The sequence below is a fragment of the Lynx rufus genome, unplaced genomic scaffold (genome assembly GCF_022079265.1).
Source record: "Lynx rufus isolate CCGP_SWC_20201006 ecotype Redwood Valley unplaced genomic scaffold, mLynRuf1.p SCAF_15, whole genome shotgun sequence".
NCBI classification, from domain to species: Eukaryota; Metazoa; Chordata; class Mammalia; order Carnivora; family Felidae; genus Lynx; species Lynx rufus.
In genome coordinates this window covers 36,500,517-36,525,630 of record NW_025814829.1, presented here as the reverse complement: position 1 = coordinate 36,525,630, position 25,114 = coordinate 36,500,517, and positions in this window count along the sequence as shown.

Below are 25,114 nucleotides of genomic sequence, written 5' to 3'. Positions count from 1 at the left end.
TCGTTTACGACCAATCGACTTAAACATGTTGCAGGAATGTACACACTTCATAAAGCAAAGGACACAGTGCAAATGTCACATCAGCCTTACGCCGGGGAAGCGCAACGGGTATCGTCAGGCGGGCGAGATCATTTCCTCCACCGGTTGATCTAGAAGTTAACAACTTTCTCCTGCAGCCCGGCCGCCGAATCCTCTCTTGTAAAGTTCAGTTCACAAAACAGGGGGTTCGGGGCAATCCCAGCCAGGGGAAAAGCACTTCCGACGGGGAGCCTCTGGCACCGCGCCCCCGGAGAACCCGTCTCCTCCAACGGGGGCTCCCCGGGGCGCGGGCAGCCTTCCGGGGAGGCGCCGGCTCTCGCCCCCACAGGCTGAAGCGGGAAGGACTCTCCGCGCCCTCCCCCGCGCCCCTGCTCGCACCCCCCCCCACCCTCCCCCACCCCTCCGCCCCGGCCCGCCCGGCGCCTCGCTCCCGCTTACTCACTGGGGGCCGCCGCCCGCCGGCTGGGCCGCCGCCGCCTCCGGCACCCCCTCCATCCCGCGGCGCGGCCCTGCTCCGGCCCTCTGCCCTCCGGCCCCGCCGTGCGGTGTGGGGTGCGGGCCGCCGCCTGCCTGCGGGGTCCGAGGGCCAAGCGGGCGCGGCCCGGGCTGGAAGGAAGCGGCATGGGCTGCCAGGTCCCGGCTCTGCCCGCGCGGAGAGAGGCCGAGCCGGGCGCGCCCCGGGCCGGGAGCGGAGAGAGGGAGCGCGGAGGGCAGAAAGGCGGGGCGGCGGAAGGGGCTGGAGGAGCGGGACCGGGCCCCCACCCAGGCCTCCACCGCCCTCCGCTCGCCTCCTTCTCGCGGCCGCGGCGGCGGGGCGTCCCAAGGGCGTGAGGACGAGCGGGGCCCGGGCGCCGGGGGACCGACCGCTTGGCGCGGGGCCGGGCCAGGCTTCGGGGCGTGCGCAGCGGGGGACGCGGCTCCATGCGGGCGAGGGCCAGGAAGACCCCGCGTTCCTCCCCGGCTCCCCGGGGAAGCGTGCAACTCCACACCCGGGGCTTGGGGAGCAGGCTCGGCTGTCCCGGGGGAAGCTAAGGAATGCCCTTTGTTTAGACAACTTTTCCCGAGGTCTCGGTCCGCCCTCTCCGAGGTGCCCTTTCCAGACGCTCGCGGGTACCCGGAGTGGAGGCGGGCTCCCTCATCCTGCCCGGTCAGGGGGAGAGCCTGGTCCCTGCGTTGCCAGCCCCTGGGATAGGGATCGGTTCTCAGAGTCCTGGGGACTCTTGAAGAGACCGGGTCGCTTCTTCCACACCCGGGAGCAAGTAGCAGCCAAGGGCTTTACCTGCAGCTGTGACCCAAACCGACGGGGCTTTCTTTCTCTTTCCACCCAGAGGGAGGTAACAGAATCTCACCTGTTACCAAACATTTCTACACAAAGGACGAGAAACAGCAAAAGAGTTAGGACCCAGGAGATTCCAGAAATCTCTACAAAGGCAAAGTGCTCATCCATCTTTGCTTCAGATGACAAGCTTCTCACTCAAAATGGTTTGCTCTCCTGTTTGTACCTTGCTCACTACCGTCACCATCCAGATGACAGGCACGGGCACAATGAGGACCACACAATGGGGGGGGGGGGCGCGCGAGGGAAGGATGGTTTCCAGAGGAGGCCTGGCTCTGGAGTGGGCAGGACTTATCCTGCAGCAGGTGGGGGCATCTGGGCACAACCCCCCAGGCCTGAGAGCAGCTGTTTGGGGAACTGTGCTAGATTGGCCTTGGGCTACTTTAGGAACCCAATGGATTATCTAGGGCAAACCCTTTGTGTTACAGAACACACGCAAGCTCAAACAGCTCTCTCCTGTCAGGTGTCCAAAGCCTGGGACCAAAGCTCTTGCATCCCCTCTCTCTCCATTATTCCCAGAGCAATCAGTTCCTCCAACAGGGCACTTTGTGCTGTTGATTAATCCTGATCACTTCATAATACGGTTATGTGCCGTCTATGGAGGGTGTACGGAGCATCCTTTCTACAGCTTAGGAAACTGAGTGAGGTGATCTTGCCAGGATCACAGAGCTAGTGAGTGGTAGGCTCTCTAGAGTCCGAGACCCTCCCCTCAACCACACTGCCCGGCGCTGTCGCCAGCCTTCTGCTTGTGCACATTCAGCACGGAAGGATTTAGTTTAAAGAATCAAAAACTTGTGAAGTGCTGTAAGAGCAAAGTTACGCTGCCGCACAGTCTGGCCCTCCCTGTCTGGATACCTTCTGCCATCCTTCCTGCGATCCAGGGTAAAGTCCCGTAAACCTTGCAAACCTCTCTTCCATGTGCGGTGTCAAGGCTAACTACAGTACTGTTACGGTTATTGGGGAATTTCTATGAGCTAAGGTACTCAATATAGGATCCTTTAGGTCTTTACAACAATCACAACGTCAGTATAGTACATCTCCACTTTAGGGATAAGGAAATTGGGGTACAGACAGGTTACACGACTTGCCTGAGGGCCCACAGCTAATATAGTCAGAATCTGAATCCAGTCCTGTATGGCTCCACGATCTTCTGCCTTGCTTCCTTCTTCCAGAGGCTCTCAGAGCTCAGACTCTTAAGGGTAACTTTAGGACTCTTGCTCCCCACCCCCAGAAGTTAATGATCTGTATAAGGCAAGTTTCTGAAAGTTCCAGCAAAAGCTTAATGTTTAAAGGAAACCTGCTCCCCCCCCCCGCCTTTTGAGATGCAAATAATCACCTTCAGTTGACTCATTACGTTTGTTACTTTACACTTAATGTAGGGGGAATGGGTGTCACATCTCTATAGAGGTTTTAAAAGCCATCTAAAAATACCAACAGGCAAATCCTCAGAAGCTATTAAATTATCACGGCATTCACATGTCTGAGAGCGCTTCTCATTCATCTGGATTCTGTCTGGTTCAGCAAATATCTGTTGAGTTTCTACTACGTGCCAGGCACTGAAAAGACACAATGTAATACCATAAGCCCTGTCCTTGAGGAATTTCTGGTCAAGTTGGTGCAGGGGAAGGGAAACAAAACTTCCATATGAGTGCTCCCCAGGCAGGGTAGCACAGGGTGGAGGTATAGGTCTGCTCCCAGGAACAGCAAGACTGAGGTGTGTCTTGGGTGGGAGGGGTATCGCAGAGAGTGGGTCTTGGAGTTAGCCAGACAGAGGGGGAGGGGTGGGAGAGCCATTTCTGTCAGAGAGATTAGCATAACCACTGGCATCCAGGTGTGAAACTGCCTGGTTTCACTGTTCTAAAGTGCAAAAGTTACACTGGTTAAAAGGCAAGGGTGGGGCGCCTGGGTGGCTCGGTCGGTTATGCGTCCGACTTCAGCCCAGGTGATGATCTCACGGTCCGTGAGTTTGAGCCCCGAGTCGGGCTCTGTGCTGACTGCTCAGAGCCTGGAGCCTGTTTCAGATTCTGTGTCTCCCTCTCTCTCTGCCCCTCCCCTGTTCATGCTCTGTCTCTCTCTGTCTCAAAAATAAATAAACGTTAAAAAAAAAATTAAAAAAAAAAGGCAAGGGCAGGGCTGAAGCTGCAAAGCAGGGGTGACTCCTCTGGGGTCTGGGTGAGGAGCTTGGGTGCTGTTCTGTGTCGTGGGAACCCCTAGGAGGTGGGCTCCCTTGAGCACAGCACGTTTCTGGACTGGAGAACTAATTGTGTATCAGAATCCGTCATTACCATTTTCTGGAGAGAAGTCTAGGAGGAGGGACACAATCACACTAGGAGGTACGAAGCCATCACATAGCCTTCTTCCTAGGGCTCGTACAACTAGGGAACCTCTTTGAACAACTAAGGAAACCCACCATCCCAAGAAGCCTCCTTCCCCTTAGCCTGGGTGAAAAACACGGCCTCAGTCCTCCTCCTAACCTTCCCCCAACACGTTCTGAACACGAAGCTTGAATAAGGAGCCGTATAGGATGTGGAAATCGGGTTTCATGTAGGATGAAGGGATGGGTGAGAGATGGTCCTATAAGGTGACACCGTTAGGGGTGAGTGGAGTGGGAATGGGGTGGGAGGGACACCTCTCCTGTCCCTCTACTGTACTACCTGGGGGAGCTTGTCCAACCGGAAACCCCAATTCTGTGCCTGCCCCTGTCTCAGTCATGAGACACCTGGTCTCAACATACAGGCAACGGACCCTGGAGGAAGCTTCTGGGGATGCTGTTCATAGCCCCAGGGACTTTTCTTTCCAGCAGAGGCCCAGGAGAGCACTGGGACTTGTCTCCCTTGTGCCTGCCTCTCCCCTGCTTAGAACTCCCCCACCACTTCCTTGGGCCTTTGCGGACTCTCCTGAGACACGGCGAAGGGTTGATTCCGAGGTCTGACTCGTGGAGGTTCTGATTCTGTAGGCTGGAGTAAGGCCCAGGGGTCTGTCTCCTAATAGTCTTCCTGAGTGCTTTTCAGGCTCAGTTTGGAGAAGCACGGGCCCTGTGTGCAAACTCAAACCCCTTCGTATGGCCTGGTGGGCCTCCGGTGTGAGCTCACGGCCCAACAGCCCATCCTGCACGCCTGCCACACGGAACTACTTCCAGCCCCCACCCCCACCCCCCACGGGCATGCTGGGTCACGTCTTCTTGCCTTTGCCCAGCCTTTCCTCCAGCCTGAACTACCTGCTTCCCTCCACATACGTGCCAACTTGACTGTCTCCTCCTGGAACTCCCACACAGCTCACATGGCACCTTCTCAGGAAAGCCTTCCCCAATGCCGGCCACAGTCCTCCTAACCTGGGTTACAGCGCCCTGGGCCCGCTGCTTCCAGACCATTTGTCACACTGACACTTCACAGAGCACTTCCTGATCCGGATCTGTGTCCCTGGCCCCTGAAACGTGCCTGCCACATAAAAGGTATTGACTAAATGCCAGGTGCTTAAAAGAAGGAAAAAAAATCCTTGTCAGGTAAGGATGCCTGACAGGAGAAGAGGGGTGCTGCTTGTTCAAAGGATCAAGGTCACCTTCCAAAGGATTTGGTTCATTCTCTTGACTTGGCCAGTCCTGCCCCAGGGTCTGTGAGAAAGTAGGTCATTGGCAGGGCTAGGACCAGCACCCAGACTTCCGGGCCAACTCTGATTTTCACCTGATGTCCAGGCCTACTTGCCTCTGCCCTTCCTCTCTCTTTTCCAAACAGCCGTTTGTCACCGGCAGTGGTATGGGACTCCAATTCTGAGTGAGCCTGGAAATTTGGAGATAAAATAGCTCCCAGAAGAAGAAATGGATGGGGGAGGAGAGAGAGCAGATCACGAGAGGGAAGCACAAACAGGGTGGGAGAGGATCCCAGAAATACATACGGTCAGGCAACATGACATCTGGGCCCTCCAGAGAGCAACTACCTTGTCATGCCTCTCTGCACACTCCAACACACACACACACACACACACACACACACACACACACACACACGTGCGGGAACACATACATGCCATGCTCTCCTATGCCACACCTGCCTGAATGGACCAAGTCCCAGGGAGAACAGAAGCGTGGTTCTTACCTGGCCTCAGTTAGCCTGAACCACTCCCCCCAGCAGGGAGCCCACTGGGGCAGGACAGGGACCTTCCCCGAAGATAAAGACTTCGGACATCACTGCCTTTGATGCCCACTCACCCCACCTCTGCCCTGACTCTGCTAGGCATCTGTTCCTATGCCCGATCCCAAACAGCAGCTTTTCATTTCATAATCCTAATCACAGGGAAATGACTAGGATTAGGAAAATATTTTAATGCTCTCCCTCCTACTCTACCATGGCCTGCTCTGTGGTGGGGGCATCAATATGAGGAGAGGGCACCTGGCTTTAACTTATCTGTCAATAACCACTATCATCTTGGCTGAGTCAATTTTCTCATCTACAAATGAAAGCAGATTCAGGGAGAAAGATATTGGAGGAGGAACTCAGCCCTGAAGTCATGTTTGTGACAGTTTTTCATCTTGAGAAAAGACAGAAAAGTGCCCAGAAATCTATTAGGAATTTGCTTAAGACATATGAGAGATGATGAAGGAATATATTAGTATAATCTGGAAAAGTAATAGCCCATTTAGAAATAACTTTTATGCCAAAAGACATTTACAAGAAAGTTAATGGCAACATCGTTCACAGTACAAAACATCTGAAGACCATCCAAAGGTTTATCAATAGTAGAAAAGATAATTTTGGCATATTTGTAAAATGGAATATTAGATATCAATAAAAATGAACACATGATAGCTACACAGAACAACGTGGCTGATTCTTACAGGTTGTTGAGCAAACAAGTCAAAAAAGAAACAGATGGCATTAAGCAGAAAATTCTTTAGAGACACATACCCTACATAGGCGGTCAAACTAGTGGAAAGCAAGAGAATTATTAAAACAGATAATAACATAATGGCCTCAGTGTGGGAAAAAAATGTCAGATGACAATTGGAGAGAAGGGTATGAAGGGTTTCAAAGGCAGAGGTAATGCTTTTTTGAGTTGGGTGGTGAATATATGGATGTTTACAATGTACATTATATATATATATATATGTGTATACACACACACCATATAATATATATAATGTATGTAATATGTAGCATATATATAATGTGCATACAACACATGCCATAATTTAAAATATATATAATGTACATACAACATAATTTCTTACAAATATAGAATCTATATATGAAAAAAAAACCCCTCTTTACCATCTATGTGAAAGAAGACCTGAGTAAATGGAGAAATGTTTACTCCATGTTCCTGATACTTATTGTATATTATGAAGATGAAAATTTTCCTTGGATCTAAAGAGTTAAATATAATTTCAGCCAAGAGTCCATATATAGGCAAAAATATTTAAGAGAAAAAAATGTATACAAGAAAGAGAAGGAAAGAAAAAAATGAGAGGAGGCTTACTCTACAAAATACAAAATTGTGCTATAAGTTTATAATAATTAATATAGAGATGGACTGATGCCAAAATAAACAGAGCAATGTAACAGAATGAATATAGTATATATATATATATATATATATATATATATATACACACACACATACTATATAATATAGTATGAATATATATATATATATATAGTATGTTGTATATGTACATGGTATACACACAGTATATTTACGCACATAGTATAAAAACAGATCCTAAACTTTCTTCATCTAATAAAGGGCATTTACAAAAAATATATAACCAGGATGATACTATGATACTCAGTAGCGAAATGTTGAACACTTCTCCTGAGTTTGGGAACAAGGAAAGGACATCTAGTACCAGCACTCCTATTCAGTGTTGTAATGGAATCCCTATCTGGTGCAATACAGCTAGAAAAAGAAAGGAAAGCATGAATAATGAGACAAAATTACTTGCCAATTACATGATTACAAAACAATCCAAAAGAAACTCTCAAAATTTAGAAGTAAATTCAGCAAGGCTTCTGGCTACAGAATCAATATATAAAAATCTATTGTATTTCTATGCACTTAGCAACAGGTAGAAAGTGAGATTTATAAAAAATACCATGAACGAAAGCATCAATCATCAAATGCCTAGGAATAAAACCTGACAAAGATCATTGGGAAGACTTTACATTGAAAACTACAAAACGTTACCGGGAGAAATTAAAGAAATGTGAATAAGTGGAGGAATACGCCACGTTCATTGATCAGAAAACTTACTGTCGTTAAGATGTCAGTTCCTCCAGGATTGATCTAAGTATTCGTTTTATAGTTTGGTAGGGCTGTGGTAATGAAGTGCCCCAAACTGGGTGGCTTACACAACAAAAATGTATTGTCTCACAGTTCTGGAAGCCCCAAGTCCAAAATCAAGGTCTCAGCAGGGCCATGATCCATCTGAAGGCTCTAGGTTCCGGCCTCTCTTCTAGCTTCTGGTAGTTGGCTTGTGGCAATACAACTTGAGTCTTCACATGGTATTCTCACTGTGTGAGGGTCTGTGTCCAAATCCCCTGTTTGTATAAGGACATAGTCATATTGGATTAGGGACTCATCCTACTCTGGTATGACCTCATCTTAACTAATTACATCTAGCAACGGTCCTATTTCCAAACAAGGGCACATTCTGAGGTATTGAGAGTTAAGACTTCCACGTATAAATTTTGGGGGACACAGCTCAACTCATAACAGTACTCAATGCATTCTGATCTGTATTACAACAGGTTTTCTTTCTGGTAGCAATTGACAAGCTGATTCTAAAGTTTATATGGACATGTAAAGGATATAAAATTGTTAAGACAATTCTTTTTTTTTTTAAATTTTTTTTTTCAACGTTTATTTATTTTTGGGACAGAGAGAGACAGAGCATGAACGGGGGAGGGGCAGAGAGAGAGGGAGACACAGAATCGGAAACAGGCTCCAGGCTCCGAGCCATCAGCCCAGAGCCCGACGCGGGGCTCGAACTCACGGACCGCAAGATCGTGACCTGGCTGAAGTCGGACGCTTAACCGACTGCGCCACCCAGGCGCCCCTGTTAAGACAATTCTTAAAAAGAACAGTGCTGGAGGACTTATGCTAGTAGATCTCAAGACTTACAATAAAATGACTCCAATTCAGACAATGTGGTATTGGTAAAAGTATAGACAAATAGAATAGAGTGTCCAGAAACAGACTCACACGGGCACAGTCTCCTGATGTACAACCAAGGCTTTACAGCAGTGCATTGCAAGAGAGGATAGTCTTTTCAATTATCAATGCAAGGTCAATTGTATATCCATATCAGAAAGGAAATAAACCTTGACCCCTTGACCCCTACCTCATACCACTCACAAAAAGTAATTTGAGATTGATTATAGAACAAAATATGGAAGCCAAAACAATCAAGCTTCTAGGAGAAAACAGGACAATATCTTTATGGTGTTGGGTCAGGAAAATCTTCCCTCAGGGGGCACAAGAAGTACTAATTTTCAGACAGAAGTGATAAATTGGACTTTGTCAAAATTACGAATCTCTGTCAAAAATCATCTTTAAGATACTGAAAAGGCAAACCACAGACTTGGAGAAGATGTTTGCAATATCTATACATGGCCACTATATACCTGAGCTTCTTAAAATCAAGGAAAGACAGAAACCAATTTTTAAAATGGACCAAAGACTTGAACAGGCATTTCACAAGGAGGATATTCAAATGATCAACAAACATGTGAATAGGTGCTCAAAATTATTAGTCATTAGACAAGTGTAAATTAAATCACAATGTGATACCACTACATTAAAGAGCAGAGGAAAGGGACCCTTGGGTGGCTCAGTCAGTTAAGCTTCAGACTCTTGATTTCGGCTCAGGTCATGATCTCACGGTTTGTGAATTCTAGCCCCACACTGGGCTCTGCACTGACAGTGAGGAGCCGGCTTGGGATTCTCTCTCTCCCCCCTCTCTTTCTGCCCCTTCCCTGCTCACACACTCTCTCGGTCAAAATAAATAAATAAACTTAAAAAAAAGTAAAACAAAATAAAGAAAAGAAAAATGAGCAAAGTACATAAACAGTTTATAAACAGTGAATAACCATAAAATGGTATGTTTAAAATCATTAGAAAACAGAGAAATGAAAACAAACTATCCCAAAGTTATCATTTTAACACTTTAAAATAGCAAAACATGTTTCAATGTTAATACTGAACATTGGGGAGAACACAGTTAGATGAGCTTTCTCATATACTGCTTGTGGGGATACAGCACTTTTAAAGACAATGTGGCATTATGAAACAGGGGTCTGAAGTATGCTAACAGCTCTGGACAAAGCAATTTGTTTTTCTTTCTTTCTTTTTTTTTTTAAAGTTTATTTCTTTTGAGAGACAGAGACAGCAGGAGCAGGGGAGCGGCGGAGAGAGAGGGAGAGAGAGAGAGAGAATCTTTGCTGTGCTGTCAGCAAAGAGTCAGACAGGCGTTTGATTTCCTGAACCATGAGATCATGACCTGAGCCAAAATCAAAAGCTGAATGCTTAACCGACTGGGTCACCCAGGTGCCCCCGTCTTTCTTAAGATCTGTGTTAAGGAACTAAAAAATGAGGACAAAGATTTGATAAAAGGAAGTTCATGTGGCATTATTTATAGGAGCAAAATATTGGAACAACCCAAGTGTCCAACTAAAATGGAAATGATGGTATCTTCAAAAGGTAGAGCATTATGTAGCCATTAGAAGTAAGCCCTATTTTGAAATGTGTGTGATAGGAATATGCTCATGCAAAAAATAAGTAAAAATTTTTTAAAAGGAACATGCTCATGTAATAATAGCGTTAAGCAAAGAAGCAGGATATGAAACAATCTACAGTTGGATTTTAAGTATATAAAACATGTATGTGAAATCTACATTTGTACTTCTCTATCTGTATACAAAATAAGACAGAAAATACATCAAAATATTCATCTCTGAGTTTGGGGGCCTGGGTAATTTATACTTTTTGATATTTTCAGGCTTTTTACATAGGCAGAAAAGGAGTCATTATAATGTTATAAAAAGCATTTAGAGGAATAACTTTCCTCTCTGAGAGTATCAATCAACATTCTCTCTGCCATTTAATTTTAGAGGACCACTTATCACTGTCTGCTTTCTGTAAGCCATCAAATAAAGGAAGTGGCTCTTCTTGTTTTAAGTTTACTGGGTCAGTAAGCATCTTCCCTGATTGGTGGTATTGTCCCTTGCAGGGAACAGGATGAGTCTCCCGGGCATCAGGGAGATAGAACTTGGTAAACAGTACTCCACAGTGGGGTAGAGATAAGGAGTCAGCGAAATATACCTCACCCCTCTGTGTCAGATCCCTATTCCTAGGTGGAGGTTAGATATTATAGTCAATAATTATTTTATTCAGTAACTTTATTAAAATATATAATAATATATATATTATATATATGTTATATATATATTTAGTTTACATCCAAGTTAGTTAGCATATAGTGCAGTCATGATTTCAGGAGTAGATTCCAGTGATTCATCCCCTACGTACAATACCCAGTGCTCATCCCAACAAGTGCCCTCCTTAATGCCCCTTGCCCATTTAGCCCATTCCCCCCACCCACAGCCCCTCCAGCAACCCTCTGTTTGTTCTCTGTATTTAAGTCTTTTCTGTTTTGTCCCCCTCCTGTTTGTATATTATTTTTGCTTCCCTTCCCTTAGGTTCATCTGTTTTGTATCTTAAATTCCTCATATGAGTGAAGTCATATGATGTTTGTCTTTCTCTGACTGACTTATTTCGCTTAGCATGATACCCTCCAGTTCCATCCATGTAATTGCAAATGGCAAGAATTCATTCAGCAACTCTCTTATTGTCCATCTCGCCTTCAAGAATGTAAGCTTTATGAGGGCAAAGACTCTGTCTCTATTTGTCATTGTATGTCTCCTATGACAAAGAGAAATCAGGTCCCATAAGCTTGGGTAATAATATAGGCTATCTCATTTTCCTGGCAGGTCATTAGGCCCAAAGGCATTTCAGAGGTTCAGGGAAGTTTTGAACTAACAACAAAACAAAACAAAAACAGACTAAATGAGTTTGCCTTTGTTTCATCACCCTGCCTTCCTCAAAAGTAATTGACCATAGAAGCTGTTTCCCTCCAAATAACAATCGACATCCTGGGATGCCCACTTTGGGACCACCTGACCAGATGGCCTCTTAGGTTTCTTCTCACCAGGATCAGCCAGGCCTCTCCACCCCGGGGGTTGGGGGGAGCACGCAGCTGCTGTACAGCACTTTCCAAGATCCCACAGAAAGGTCCACACTGCAAGCAGAGAAGCCTCCCTCAGGGCCAAGGAGCAGCCCCTCCCAGCTCTATTTTATTTTATTTATTTTATTTTATTTTATTTTATTTTATTTTATTTTATTTTATTTTATTTTATTTATTTATTTATTTTATTTTTTATTTTATTTTATTTAATTTTATTTATTTTATTTTATATTTAATTTAATTTAATTTATTTTATTTTATTTTAGAAAACCTAGTACTATGAGTTAGAGACCAAAAAGGGGAGACTTTCAAAAAAAACAACCCAATTTATACTCTGATTCTTTGTCAATTTGATTATGTCAATGCACCCTAAAACTAACAGCCTCAGTTTGCCCATCTGTGAGAAGGGAGAGCTAGGGAGACTTGATTGGCACCCATACAGCATTAGCCCTCGGAAGTTCCCAACCTGGGGTCCTCAGACACCTAATGGGGAGAAAAGCATAAGCTATTTCTAATATTTAAAGAGGTCTGATGGAAATTATACATTTACCATGAGAAGTGTCTATGCTTTTGACTGGTATTGTATCAAGTCAGTATGGCAGCATTGGTTGTCAGGGGGACAAGGATTATTATGCAATAAATATGGTAGGTTTGTTGGACAGATTTTTTTTTTTTTTAACAAACTTAGTATCTGTAAAAGTAATAAAGAGATCAGCTGGTAATGAAAAGGTAAGGCGCTCCTGACTCAAGAGGTTGGGGCCCCAAACCAATTTAAAAGTGCTATGGTAGGGAGCAAAGGGGTGGGTGGGACAGCGGCGACGTTAGGGTGTCCTCAAGGAGCCCCTGGGAGAGGTCTCGGCTTGTGTGTGGGGGCGTGTGTTTAAGGTATGGAGCGGCTGTGACACAGTGGCCCTTTTCAGAGCATCCTGGGAAAGGGTGTCAGTGGGCTAAGACAGGGTGTCAAGTACCATCTGTAGTGAGCTAAGGGGAAGCAGAGCTCTGAGTCAAGTAGGCTCGGAGATCAGGCCCAAGTGGGTTCTGTGCAACTTCTTAGAAAGCCTTCTGGCAGGGCCAGTGTCTGGGGGTTTTCAAGCCCTTGAAAGCTCTGATTTTATATGTGCGAAGTCCTGCTCCCATTGAGCCCCGCATCGCCTCTTCATAAGCAGCCATGTCTACAGACGTAGTCTGTACAGTTCATTGCTGTTTACTTTTCCCTTCAAGATGCTGTTCAATTAAGGGGCATCTGGGTGGCTCAGTCGGTTAAGCATTGATTTCGGCTCAGGTCACGATCTCACTACTGTTTGTGGGTTTGAGTCTCATGTCCAGCTCTGTGCTGATGGCTCAGAGCCTGGAGCCTGCTTCGGATTCTGTATCTCCCTCTCTCTCCACCCCTCCCTTGCTTATACTCTGTGTCTCTCTCAAAAATAAATAAACATAAAAAAAAAAAAAGATGCTGTTCACTCAGAATCACCCCTCTGGATTCCTATTCTCCCTTCTCTCCCTTGGGTCCCTCCCCCGACATTTCTCCCCCAACATCCAGCTCCATTTCGGCACCAGCCTTGGGAGCTGGGCCCACGAGTTTTCTTTCTTCCCCAGGAAAGCAGTGGTGAAAATCATGTTTGGTAGATCCCTACACATCACCAAAAGATGGTTAGCTTTTTCTTACTCTTTGATATGGAGCATCTAAGACAAAAAGTCTTTCCCTTGCTAATATTGATATTGAGATGATATCTCTTACTAAGTGTTGGGCCATTTCTGTGAAGATTTAGAGGAAACAAGGACAACTGAAGGGGATTCCATTTGCCTCAGGACCTCAACAAGGCTGCAGGCTTTAGCTAACTGGCTAAAGCTGAAAAGGATTTTTCTCTAGGGTTTTTGAGACTAGAGCATTTTGTTGTGTGGCTTGTAAAAAATTGTGTCACACGGCTTGATAAATAAATGTATAATTTGGGGTGGAGGGGTTAGCCATTAATTAAACTATAGGGGTAAACGTGAAAGATGCTGACATGGACCAAAAAGATTATTGGGGGGACCATCTAGTGCCTCCTTCCAGATTATCTAAGTTACTTTAGAATTCTATAAGTTGTAGAAAAATGGATAGTAGTACAAATGATTTTTATCCATAGAAATGCCAGCTGCGTTTAGAGAAATTGCCCCATGAATATTGACCAGCCAAATATTGCTGATTTTGCATTTATTTGTAAGTTTTTCTCAACATTCCAGATGTCTATATGTTTGCCTGTGTTTTGGATTCTCTTTTAAGTAGGTTGTAACATTGTACTAGTTCTCTCATTAATTAATGACCTAAATAAAATTTCTGACATGTGTCCATTTTATAGCTATAGGAGAGGCATGATTACACTCTCTTTTAAAAACTATCTTTTGACACATCCACAGAGAAAGGGCCATGTGAGGACACAGTGAGAAGATAGTCATCAGCAAGTCAAGGAGAGAGGCCTCTGGAGTAACCAAATCTGCTGATACCTTGATCTTGGACTCCAGAACAATAAAAAATAAATTTCTCTGGTTTAAGCTACACAGTGTGTAATATTTTGTTGGGGTAGCCTTACCAGACTAAGACTATATACCCAATTTGTTTATTCATTTACCTATAGATGGATATTTTCTTGTTTTCAGTTTTTGGCAATTATGAATAAAGCTATCAGCATCCATACACAAAAAGTTATCTTTTGAAGAATTTGTTCAACTTATTTACTCAATTAATCTTTCCTAATGTAAGCTAGGCATTATGGCTGGACACCAAAGACAGAAAAATAGATAGCATTCTAGCCCTTGAGAACAGTCTAGCATGAAGGGGGGGTGGTGTTGAAGTGGTGGGAAGACTGAAAAGTTACCAGATTTATTTTTTTATTTGAAAAAAAATTTTTTAACGTTTATTCATTTTTGAGAGACAGAGAGAGACAGAGCATGAGTGAGGAAGGGGCAGAGAGAGAGAGAGAGAGGGAAACACAGAATCTGGAGCAGGCTTCAGGCTCTGAGTGGCCAGCACAGAGCCCAACGCGGGGCTCTAACTCACGAACTGCAAAATCATGACCGGAGCCAAAGTTGGACGCTCAACCGACTGAGCCACCCAGGCGCCCCAAAGTTACCAGATTTAGTAAAGATAAGGAGTGCTCTATCACTCAGCCATAAAAAAGGATGAGATCTTGCCATTTGCAACAACGTGGATGGACCTAGAGGGTAAAATGCTAAGTGCAAAAGTCAGACAGAGAAAGAAAAATACCACACGATTTTACTTCTATGTGGAATCTAAAAAACAAAGCAAATGAATGAACCCAAAAAAAGCAGAAACAGACCCATAAATACAGAGAACACACTGATAGTTGCCAGAGAAAAGGGGGTAGGGAGGTGGGCAAAATGGGTGAAGGAGAGTGGGAGGTATAGGCTTCCAGTCACGGCATTAATAAGTCATGGCGATGAAAGGTACAGCATAAGGAATCCAGTCAATGACAATGGCATCGTATGGTGCCAGATGGTAGCTACACTTGTGATGAGGATAGCATAATGTAGAGAGGTGTCCAGTCACTATGTTAATGCACTTGAAACTCATGTAACATTGTATGTTGACTGTACTTCAATTAAAAAAAGTAAAAAAAAAAAAAAAAGATAAGGAAGCGTTCTAATGGGGAATAATAATGGGGGCACGTTAATCTTCTTGAAGGAGTAAGTGAGAAGTAGTGCTCGCTGGCACTGCTGGGCAGGTAAAGAGCAGGAGGGGAGAGTTCTCTGGAGAATCAGCCTCACGCACGGAGACAGAGACACATGCCTTCCTAGAGGTTCCATTTTGAGAACAGACAGAGATGAGGGTGGCCTAACAGACGGAGGTAAGATTCCAACGGGCCTCGTGTCCTACAATGCATAGAACTGATTGTAGGTAACGTTTAAAATTACGGGAGAGCACAATTTTTGACTTCTCGTATCTCCTGGCATACCTAGAGGAACAAATACCCTGTTTGATAAGTCACTGATGATTTTGAGTCACTGATGGAATGACACGGTTGGATGAGTGTTTAAAAAAAACAAACCAAACGACGTTCCAGAGGGTAGAGGCAAGATGGATTAGAAGCAAGGGACTAGCACTTCAGGGTAGGTTTCCAAAAGAAGGCAGTGAGAGGGGGTTGGGGGTGGATGGTGTTTGTTAGAAATCTGCAGCTGTGAAATGAAGGGGGAGAAGGAGGATGGGGACAGGGAGAAGTTGAACTGCAGTGCAGGGCTGACAAAACCTTGGCCAACCCAGCATGGAACTCTGGAGTGAATGTGGTAGCTCAGAGTGTCGTGTGTGGGGACAAGATGGCTATGCTTTTGTGTGCCCGGTATAAAGTACACTCACTCCATGTGGATTTGTCTAGTCACTGAACGTGTGTGGGTTGCCCCAGGAAGGGCATGGTTTTGGGTGAGGCAGCTCTCTGCCGCTGAGGCAGACCTTGAAGGAGCTGTCAGCTCAGACACTGTTTCCCATAGCCCCCAGACCTGTGCCCACACCTGCGAAACAGGTCCTTTCTTGGAGAGAGGTCTGGGCAGTGCGTTTCTGTGTCCACCATAGTTCACTCTTTGTGCCATTCAGTTTGCTTTTCCATACACGTTCAGACAGCAGTTCTTTCAGGATTCTGGTGAGCTTTTCTTCCTGAGAAGAAACTCAGAAGAGAGAAATTAGTAGGATGAGCCAGCCCCAAATGGTGCAGTGGGATTCTGGGTCACAAGTGATGCTCATCCATTGTGGATGCCTTTCATCATCAGTTACCATTCCTCCTGGCTTCAGAAGCTAGTCTGATAGGACCCATACCTCATCTCTAGGGGCGCGAGCCCCTTTGTAAGCTGAGGTTTCTATGGCTCTCTATTTACAGCCACTATTGGGCAAGAGAGTACCAGATGTGCCCAAGTCACGTATGTTAAAAGATAATTTTATTTTTAGAAAAAAAAAATCAGGACTCTCAGCCACAAAGATGAATGAATTATATGTGTATTATTATATGTGTGTATTCAAGAAAGTCAAAAGAGCACAGGCATACTTGGCATTAAGGAATGTTGGGATGAATTGCAAGTAGAGACCAATTTTTTTTTTCCAACAGGGGGAAGTCAATCAAAATCACTACCAGACGAGACAGCATTTACGTATAATTACCTACAATTTACAAAGAGTTGAAAAAGAGCTTGAAGACATGGAACATGACCAGAATCTGATAATCTGGAAAAGTATGCTATAAATGATGCATAGCGTCCACTGAGACAAAAACATCTTTTCTACACCTGGGTGCCAAACAGATTCTTCTCTGCCCACATCGTGTAATAGCAGCCCTTCCTCTTCCTGATGATCAGGTCAGTTACACTATTGACAAGGTTACTCTTGCCTGCTAGTGCTTGGACATAGGAAGCTCACAATTCAGCGGGACTGCAAAGCCTGCAGAGCTCAGAGTTAGGGGGAAAGAAAGCAGAAAGTGGATTAATAAATAGGATGGTAAGTGCGGCTACTCCTTGGGACTCAGACCCTTGTGTCCTTTTTGTGGGCACGGTACCATATATAGGTTTTTGACTCAGTGCATATACTGAATCCTGGAGGGTGACACCCATACTCACAGAATGTTACCTCTGATATGGCACTTTAGCTAGGTCAGGCTGGCAGCTTCTAGGTGATGAATTGTATGCTACGATAAAGTGAATCCCATGGTCATGAGCTCTTTCACATAACTTCTATGCTGTTAAGTTGGTCTTCTAGTCTGAGGCGATATTATACGGAATCCCATGCCAGTGGATTGAACATTCTGTAAGCCTTCAAATGGTGGTGCTATTTGAGACTCTGTGGTCAGGAATCCGTGACCTGAATATGTACATATGCTGAGAACAAAGAACAGACTTCTGACCTTTCCAGGATGGAAAGAGCTCAATGCGGTCAACTTGTTGCCAAGTGACGGGTTTGTCTCTTGAGGAAGAGCAACCAATATGGCGTCATACTGGGGACTTGGTGTTGCTCACTGCAGTAGGCTGGATATCTCCAGTGGCAGCAGTAGCCAAATTATCTTTGGTAAGTGAGAGTCTGTGCCATTGGCCCATGGATAACCTTCATCTCTGCTCCTACACTTTGTTCATATTTCCATTGTGCCAACACTAGAGTGGCCGATGAGAGAGGCTGGTTGAGGTCGGTGGGCTGAGTCATCTGTCTAACTGCTTGTCCTCTTCCTCATCAATGGCGGATGCTCTCTGGGGATGTAATCATGTGATACAAAGATGTTCCTACTTTAAGTCCACTTCTAAATTTTTTTTGAAGTTTATTCATTTTTGAGAGAGAGAGAGAGAGCGTGAGCAGGGAGGGGCAGAGAGAGAGAGACACACACACACAGAATATGAAGCAGGCTCCAGGCTCTGAGCTGTCAGCACAGAGCCTGATGCAGGGCTCAAACTCATAAACCGTGAGATCATGACCTGAGCCAAAGTGGAATGCTTAACCGACTGAGCCACCCAGGTGCCTCCCCCAAGCCCACTTCTACAAGTCCATCCACATACCCCTACCCCGGACCCCTTATCCCTAATTTTCCTGTTTTTCCTCATCAGTTAGCCAATCCATTTGCCACTATATATTCTAACCTTGGGGCACTTCTCTTTTCTACAACAAGTGGATGACCAAGTGCAATATTCAAAGCTCTGAGCACTGGGAGGATTTTCTCTCATTCCTGTCTTTCAGTGCTACCCCTGTGTGAGCCTGTAGTACAGCTGCTATCCAATTTCAGCTTTCACACATGGACTTGACCCAGCCATGAAACAACTCGGGTTTTTCCCTCCTTTCAGTCAGTCTTACAGGATCCCTCATACTTCTATAGATGTGCCCTGAAAGAGGAACTCTTGGGCAATCATGGTAGATGACAGGGAGTCTGAATTACCTGCTAGCACAGCCTGCTTGTGCCCTCTCATCCTGCTCGTGCTCAATCCTGGAGGTACCACTTCCACTTTATGATGGATCGTCCCTGGGTCAGTCTCACCGGGTCTTATAGGGTGCTGCATTTGATGGGCAGTTTTAGGGACAAAATTAGTTGTTGACTCTTTCTACTAGGGCCCCCTAGCACATTTGGAGTTGTTTTCCAAAGGCATACAATTCTTCACTACAGATGGCATGGCCTTGCTGGGAGCCTTGGGAACTTGCATTGTGATTCTCTCATTGGAGCTTGTCACAAACTCCACATGATGTCTTTCCTCACTCTAATCCCATGAGGTCTGTCAGATCATATGGCCCAAGGAGCGGGATTACCTGCATGGTAGCATGGGCTGGTTGCAGAGGCCTTTTCTGCTCTGGGACTCACTTAAAGCTGGCTGCCTTCTATGTCACAAGGTGCCGTGAATCAAAACGGTATCTCTAGGTATTGAATATGCTGACTCAAGAACTTGAAGAGGCTTACCAGGCATGTTTCCATCTTCATGCTGAGGTACAAGATGTAATAATTTGACTTTTGTTTTACACATGTCCTGGTTACTAGACCTGATTCTTGGACTCCTGAACATGTTACAGCTCCTGAATTATCTCAGGGTTTAGCTCCAACTCTCTGAAACACACATGTCTTATAAAAGGTCTCCAGTGAGCTAGCCACCTCTTGCCCATCTGACCCTGTCAATATAATATTACTGATGTAATAGATAAATGTGACGTTCCGTGGGTGTCCAGATGGTACCAATATGTTTGAACTTAATATGGCCTTGGAGTAAAACTGTAATGTATATTACTTCCATGGAAATGGGAATTCTTTCTGATCTTTTGTTCTGATTGAAAGAGAAAAGAATACTGTCATCAAATCAATGGCTGTATACTATATACTTGAGGTGATATTGATCTGGTCTAATGCAGGCACTGGCCTGCAATTGGGGTTATTATATCTGAGGTTGTGATAGTCTAGTGGCCCTTCCTATTCCATCTGGTTCTTTCAGAGACCAGACTGGTCAAAATAATAAGGATTGAGAGGAATTGATGAACAGAATATGGCAATAAATCTCTATTCTCCACTCCCCACAATATGACTTTACATTTTTATATGTCTGGGGTGGAAGGTTAATTTAAGACACTTCCACTTGGCCTTTCCCAGTATGATAGCTGTTATTTTGCCGACCAAGTATGCAAAGCGGGGGTTGGGCCAACTGCAAAATAGGTCATTCCAGTTATATATTGGCAGACTGACCATGGATGCTGTGGATCTCTATAAACTGGACATTGGTCAGGACTACATTTATTATCTGGCCACTACCATCAGACCCACTGTAACATGGGGGCCATGATGATTCAGGTCTTGGGCCATCAATAACAACTCAGGCCCTATGTCCAACTGTCATCAAATGTCTATTTCCTTTTCCCTAAAGCACAGTTACCAATCCTTATTGTGTGTACTTGCCATGATATTGCAGCATTTTTCCTCCTATGGACCCAGCCACCTCTTCTGTCAGCAGTTGTGGGTCTGAAACTGGCTCAGGTTCAGAAATTGGGCAAGGGATTGTGAACTTTTACTGGGGCAACTGCCCTCAGCTTTGTAGTTGTCCATTGTTTACTTCTTCTGCTAGTATAAGCTGAGTAGTACAAGCTGGGTGACTGCCCACCCATATTGTTTCTAGGGACACTGTTCTAGTAATCATTCTCTTAACTTTCTGTGGTTCTGACCCTGTCGGCTGCCACTCTGACCTTGCCAGTGATGACAGTAATTGTGACTTCCTGGCTTTGGATGGTTTTGTGCTGCCATCCGGCTCTAATGTTTCAGAGTCTTATCATCCCCACTGCTATCAAACAACATTGCTCTGTGGTGGTACCTTCACAGAAGAGTCAACTCTGAATTTTTAGTGATGCTAGTGCACCTCTCAACAGCGTACCCCTTAGGACCTTTGTCCATGGTCTGTCCTCTTGGGCTTCCAGCCATAGTGTATCCAGAGCACCCCCTTTCCTGAGCTTTTAGCCCTACCTTCACTGTCTGCCAAGGCAATTCTGGAATTTTAATTCCGCTCAATAACACGGGCCATCACTTTTTCCATGTTTCTAGGAGCCATGCTAGTAGCAAGTTGGCACCAACTCCTGGAATCTTTGCTAGAGTTAAATTCTACATCTTGGGGAGCACTTCCAATTTAAAAATTCTTCTCTATTCAATCTTATATTCTGGCTCCTCTCTTCAAGCAGCCTCAGGATCTCCTCCAACTCCTATCAATATCTGTAGACTGTCTTATGGCTCCTTTAGTGTATAGTCCCTATCCTCCCTTAGCTGGCCCCGCATGTCTCCAGCTGAGTTATGAGAATCCTCAGGGGTGCCATGTGCTGTCTTGCACAAGAGAAGCCTCTTTACTGTCTCCCATCATGGAGAGGGGATGGGGTGTGCTAGTAAGGATTATGGGTTAATATGTCTATAGACTCAGACTTTTCCTAGGGGGTTGTGGAATCAAAATCTTTGCAGGGGTGGGGGGAGGGATCCAACTAGATGTTGCATCTGATGTGCCCCATTTTCCCAGTGAGGACACTGACCTTGCATAACAGACCTGCCTTGGTTGTGTAACTGTCTGAAATTCTGTTACTCTATTAAGTTCTGGCTTGGTCTTCATTTTCTCTTCCTTTCTCTTTGTCTTCCACTGTACGAAATGAACTTTGTATGCAACTAAAGAGGCCCTCTGTTTCCACATTTGGCTTTCAATTGTCTGGTACTTGCCCTCAGCTGTTTATTATCCTTCTGTAGGCATCAATGACACTTAGAAAAGCCATCCAATCTCATCGCCCTACAGCTACTGTCTCCTCTCTACATGGATATGTAGTGGTAACAGGAGTCCAGCTCTCCAAAATACAACATATCATTTCACCTAATGCTTGAGATTCTGTGTATATTAAAAAAAGACCTGTTGTATCAATCCATTAGATGCTTAATATTATCTAAAGAAAAAAGGCCATTTAAGATTATTTTTTAATTTAGTAAGAGTTAAAAATTTTTTCACCCTTGAAGTCTGTTTGCCCTAAACCCTCCTACAAGTTAGTCCAAGTTAGAAGAATCATGTTCAGGAATCCAAGAAACCCAGAGAGAAAAACAATCACACAAGCCATTCACCAATGACAAAGGAGTCAGCAAACTGTTGGAAAACAGAGCTTGTAATAATGAAAAAAGGACAGAGTTTGTAACCAATCACTTATTTTCTTTTAAAAACACAAAACCACATTAACTTTTTGCTTTATACAACCATCTAGAAACTATAAAACAGTACCACATTGTGCATTTAACCTACTTATCAAGAAGGGAACTCCACACGTCGTAAGAATTCTACCCATATAAGGAAAAAGGAGACAGCTAATAGCATAGTCACAGATACAACATGAGTCCAAGCAAGCATCAATTCTTTGACGTCACCTTTTCCATTTACCAGAGTGGAGAGAGTAAGAAAGAAAGCAAGGGAGAAAAAAGAGGGAAAGAAGCACCCACAGAGAACTAATCACATTCCAGTTACTTTTGACAACTATAGCTCAGGGTTTCATAGATAGTATTATTTGACCAACACAATGTGGTAGGGGGTGAAGGAAACATGACTAGAGGGAGAGGGTTTGAAAAGACAGATACATTTTACACCCTATTCCCCTCCTAAATAGTCTTGATACAAGCTTCTGTGCTAATCCAGAATATAGCAAGAAATTAATCTTAACAATGTGATAAAGCTTGAATTCTGCTTTTTTTTGCAAATGTGAGTGGCTCACAATTTTACTTTACAGTTCAAAAGAATAACAATGTCATGACCAATTACAGGATTCTTTCAGGATTCCTTACAATCTTTCTCCCTATTCCCACCATGCTGGTGTTGCCACAGGACAATCAAGGACATTTGGGTAGGAACTTCAGGAAGTTTCGGTAGTGAGATGGAATCCTTGCTTTTTCTTAGAAGTCCACACCTTTCTGGTACTAAGTCTCCCCTCTGATTTGCGGTTGTACAGAGGAAAGGGCATAGAACTAAGGTAATATGGTGGAAGTTTAGTCAAGTAACTGGTTTGAAGGTATACAAGATGAGACTGTAATTAGCAGACACACTAAATCCAAGGCAAACAATTGGTTATTTGATTGTCCTCCTTAGGTTGATGGCACCATAAAAAACTGAAGGTGGCTCTGATATACTAATAAAATAAACCAAAGGTCTGCCACAAGGAAACATACTTTAGATGAAAATTAGTATAATGTTTCTCTTCACTTCAGGGGAAACTCTCATCTTGTCCCTCTCACTTCCTCTTCCACCATAAGTATGCAAATATATTCTGGAAGATTCTTAAGGGGCAACTCAGCTATCAGAGTTTTGCCAACTTATGTAAGAAAGGCCATTATGAACTGTACCAATCAGCAGGCTCATCTCCAATCCCAGGCAAACCTCTCATCACTTAAATTAAGCTCTTCCCTATCTAATGAGATTATTTTACTTTTTCATGTTTGGTGAGTAGATGTGGTTTAATGCCAGTTAAATTATTGGTTTGTAGCACTGACCATTACAAATGTCTTATGCTCTAATATAATCAATTCTATCCCACATTATCACTGTGCTCTGACACTGTATATATAGATTGAAAATATAAGGCAGAAAGTTAGCTTTTAAGATTTACTACCAAGATGGACACCTGAAATGCAGAAATGTGTTAAGTAATTTATAAAATCTCATTTTAACTCTAACTCTCCTAATCATCATAATCAAGAAATAAAATTTAGATGCATCATAAAATGAACTAAGCTGGTAAATTTGATTCTTCTTCACCATTTTCTCAAGTTCTACCATAATTTGTATTGTCTTAACCTAGTGACTACAGATCTTATATGTAATGATGCTGGCTTTTTTATTAGGTTTGAGAAAACTGTGACGATTTTGTAGTTGAAAAGGCCATAGATTGAACTTTTTTTTTTTGAATCTGAGAAGCAATCTTAATTTAAAAAATTTAAATATGCTATATAGCAAGAAGTACTTATTTTCTAAGACAGGCAACTTTCATGCAAATTAAGGAGAATCATAATCTGAAATCTGTTTATCAAACAAAGTGTAATCACTTCAGAGAATAGTAAGTTTTTGAATAAAATAATGCCATGGATATGGTTATTTTCTCAATTATTTTCCTTAGACTAATAAGTTTTCAGTTATTGCTTAGAAAATTGCATTTGGGCACAAAGAACCATTTCTTGAATAATGCAAAATAATGAAAAATGATGGGAAAATAAAGGCAGGTCTCTACCAGCAACATAACCACTGAGAGGAGAAACAGCGAGGCATCACCAGTGCCACTGAGCTCACACACTTTCCTAACTGTCCTGCTTCTTGCTGCCAGGATCCAGCATCTTCCTGCTCCTCTCTGCTATCGCCACAATTATTTTATTTTTCTTCAACTAAATGTCTGTTAATCTGATGCCTGTACAACTCAGTGATGTCACTTTTTTTTTATTCTTAACTTGTTTTACTTCACTTGTTAAGAAAGGATGAACTGCTTTCTCATTATCATGAATGTACTTTGACCAAACCGTGGTGAAAGGATACCATGTATCCACAACTTACTTCTGGTAAAATCTGTTAAAATCTTAAAACTCTCATGTTGAAAATTTGGGGGAGTTATGGATCCTAGGGACTAGGTCCTTCTTTAAGGGTCCATATATGTTACTGATGAGGTGTCAGGCATTCTCTCACCTCATTGCTTCTGAATCTGAAGTTAAGCAGCTTTCTTAAGAAAAATGAGATACTAGGAAAGTAAGTTGTTTATGGGTTTTCAACTTCTTTCCAAATTTAAAAATTACCATTATAACCCAATTAACAATGACTTAATTTTTGATCATCTTATTGTCTCTCTGTATGGCATGAAACCATCAACTATTCATTCCATCCTAATGGCATAGGCAGGCTTAAGTATAGGTGCATACTTGTGAGTAGAAAATAAGCCATTTTTTCTGGATCTTCCAATTTCTTTACACATGTCAACGAACTTTATTCTTTTATTTATACTTCCTTTTCATTCCTTTGGGGAGTATTTAAACTGATGACATAAATTGATTCTCAAATAAAATAAAACTAGAATTTCCAAACCTAAAATCAGATAAAGTTTTACCTTTGGTTAGATTGCTGCTCCTTTAAAATGACCCTGTGATATTAATTTCCTAAGAGTTCTAAGAGTTTCAGTGTACAGACGCCTCCAATAAAATATTAGGTAGGACACAGCATTGGCAACTGCTAGGGCATATAAAATTTAGAAGAGAAAAATGTACATTGCCTTTTTTTTCAAAGAAAAAAATTTAAATGTATATTCTGTCTCCCAAACTCTTCCTCTTGATGAGGAATAGCCCTCTTTTCTCTTTACAGCTTTAGGAGGAAAACGAAGCTGTGTGTTTCAATACTTATTTGAGCATCTGTCATGGTAAGCTGAAAGTTACAGAAATCTTATCATTCTTGAATAGACTACGCTTATAGGACAAACATATCAGAAAAGGAATTCTAACATTGTATTATCTATGAAAAAATAATACTGATTAGGGCCTAGG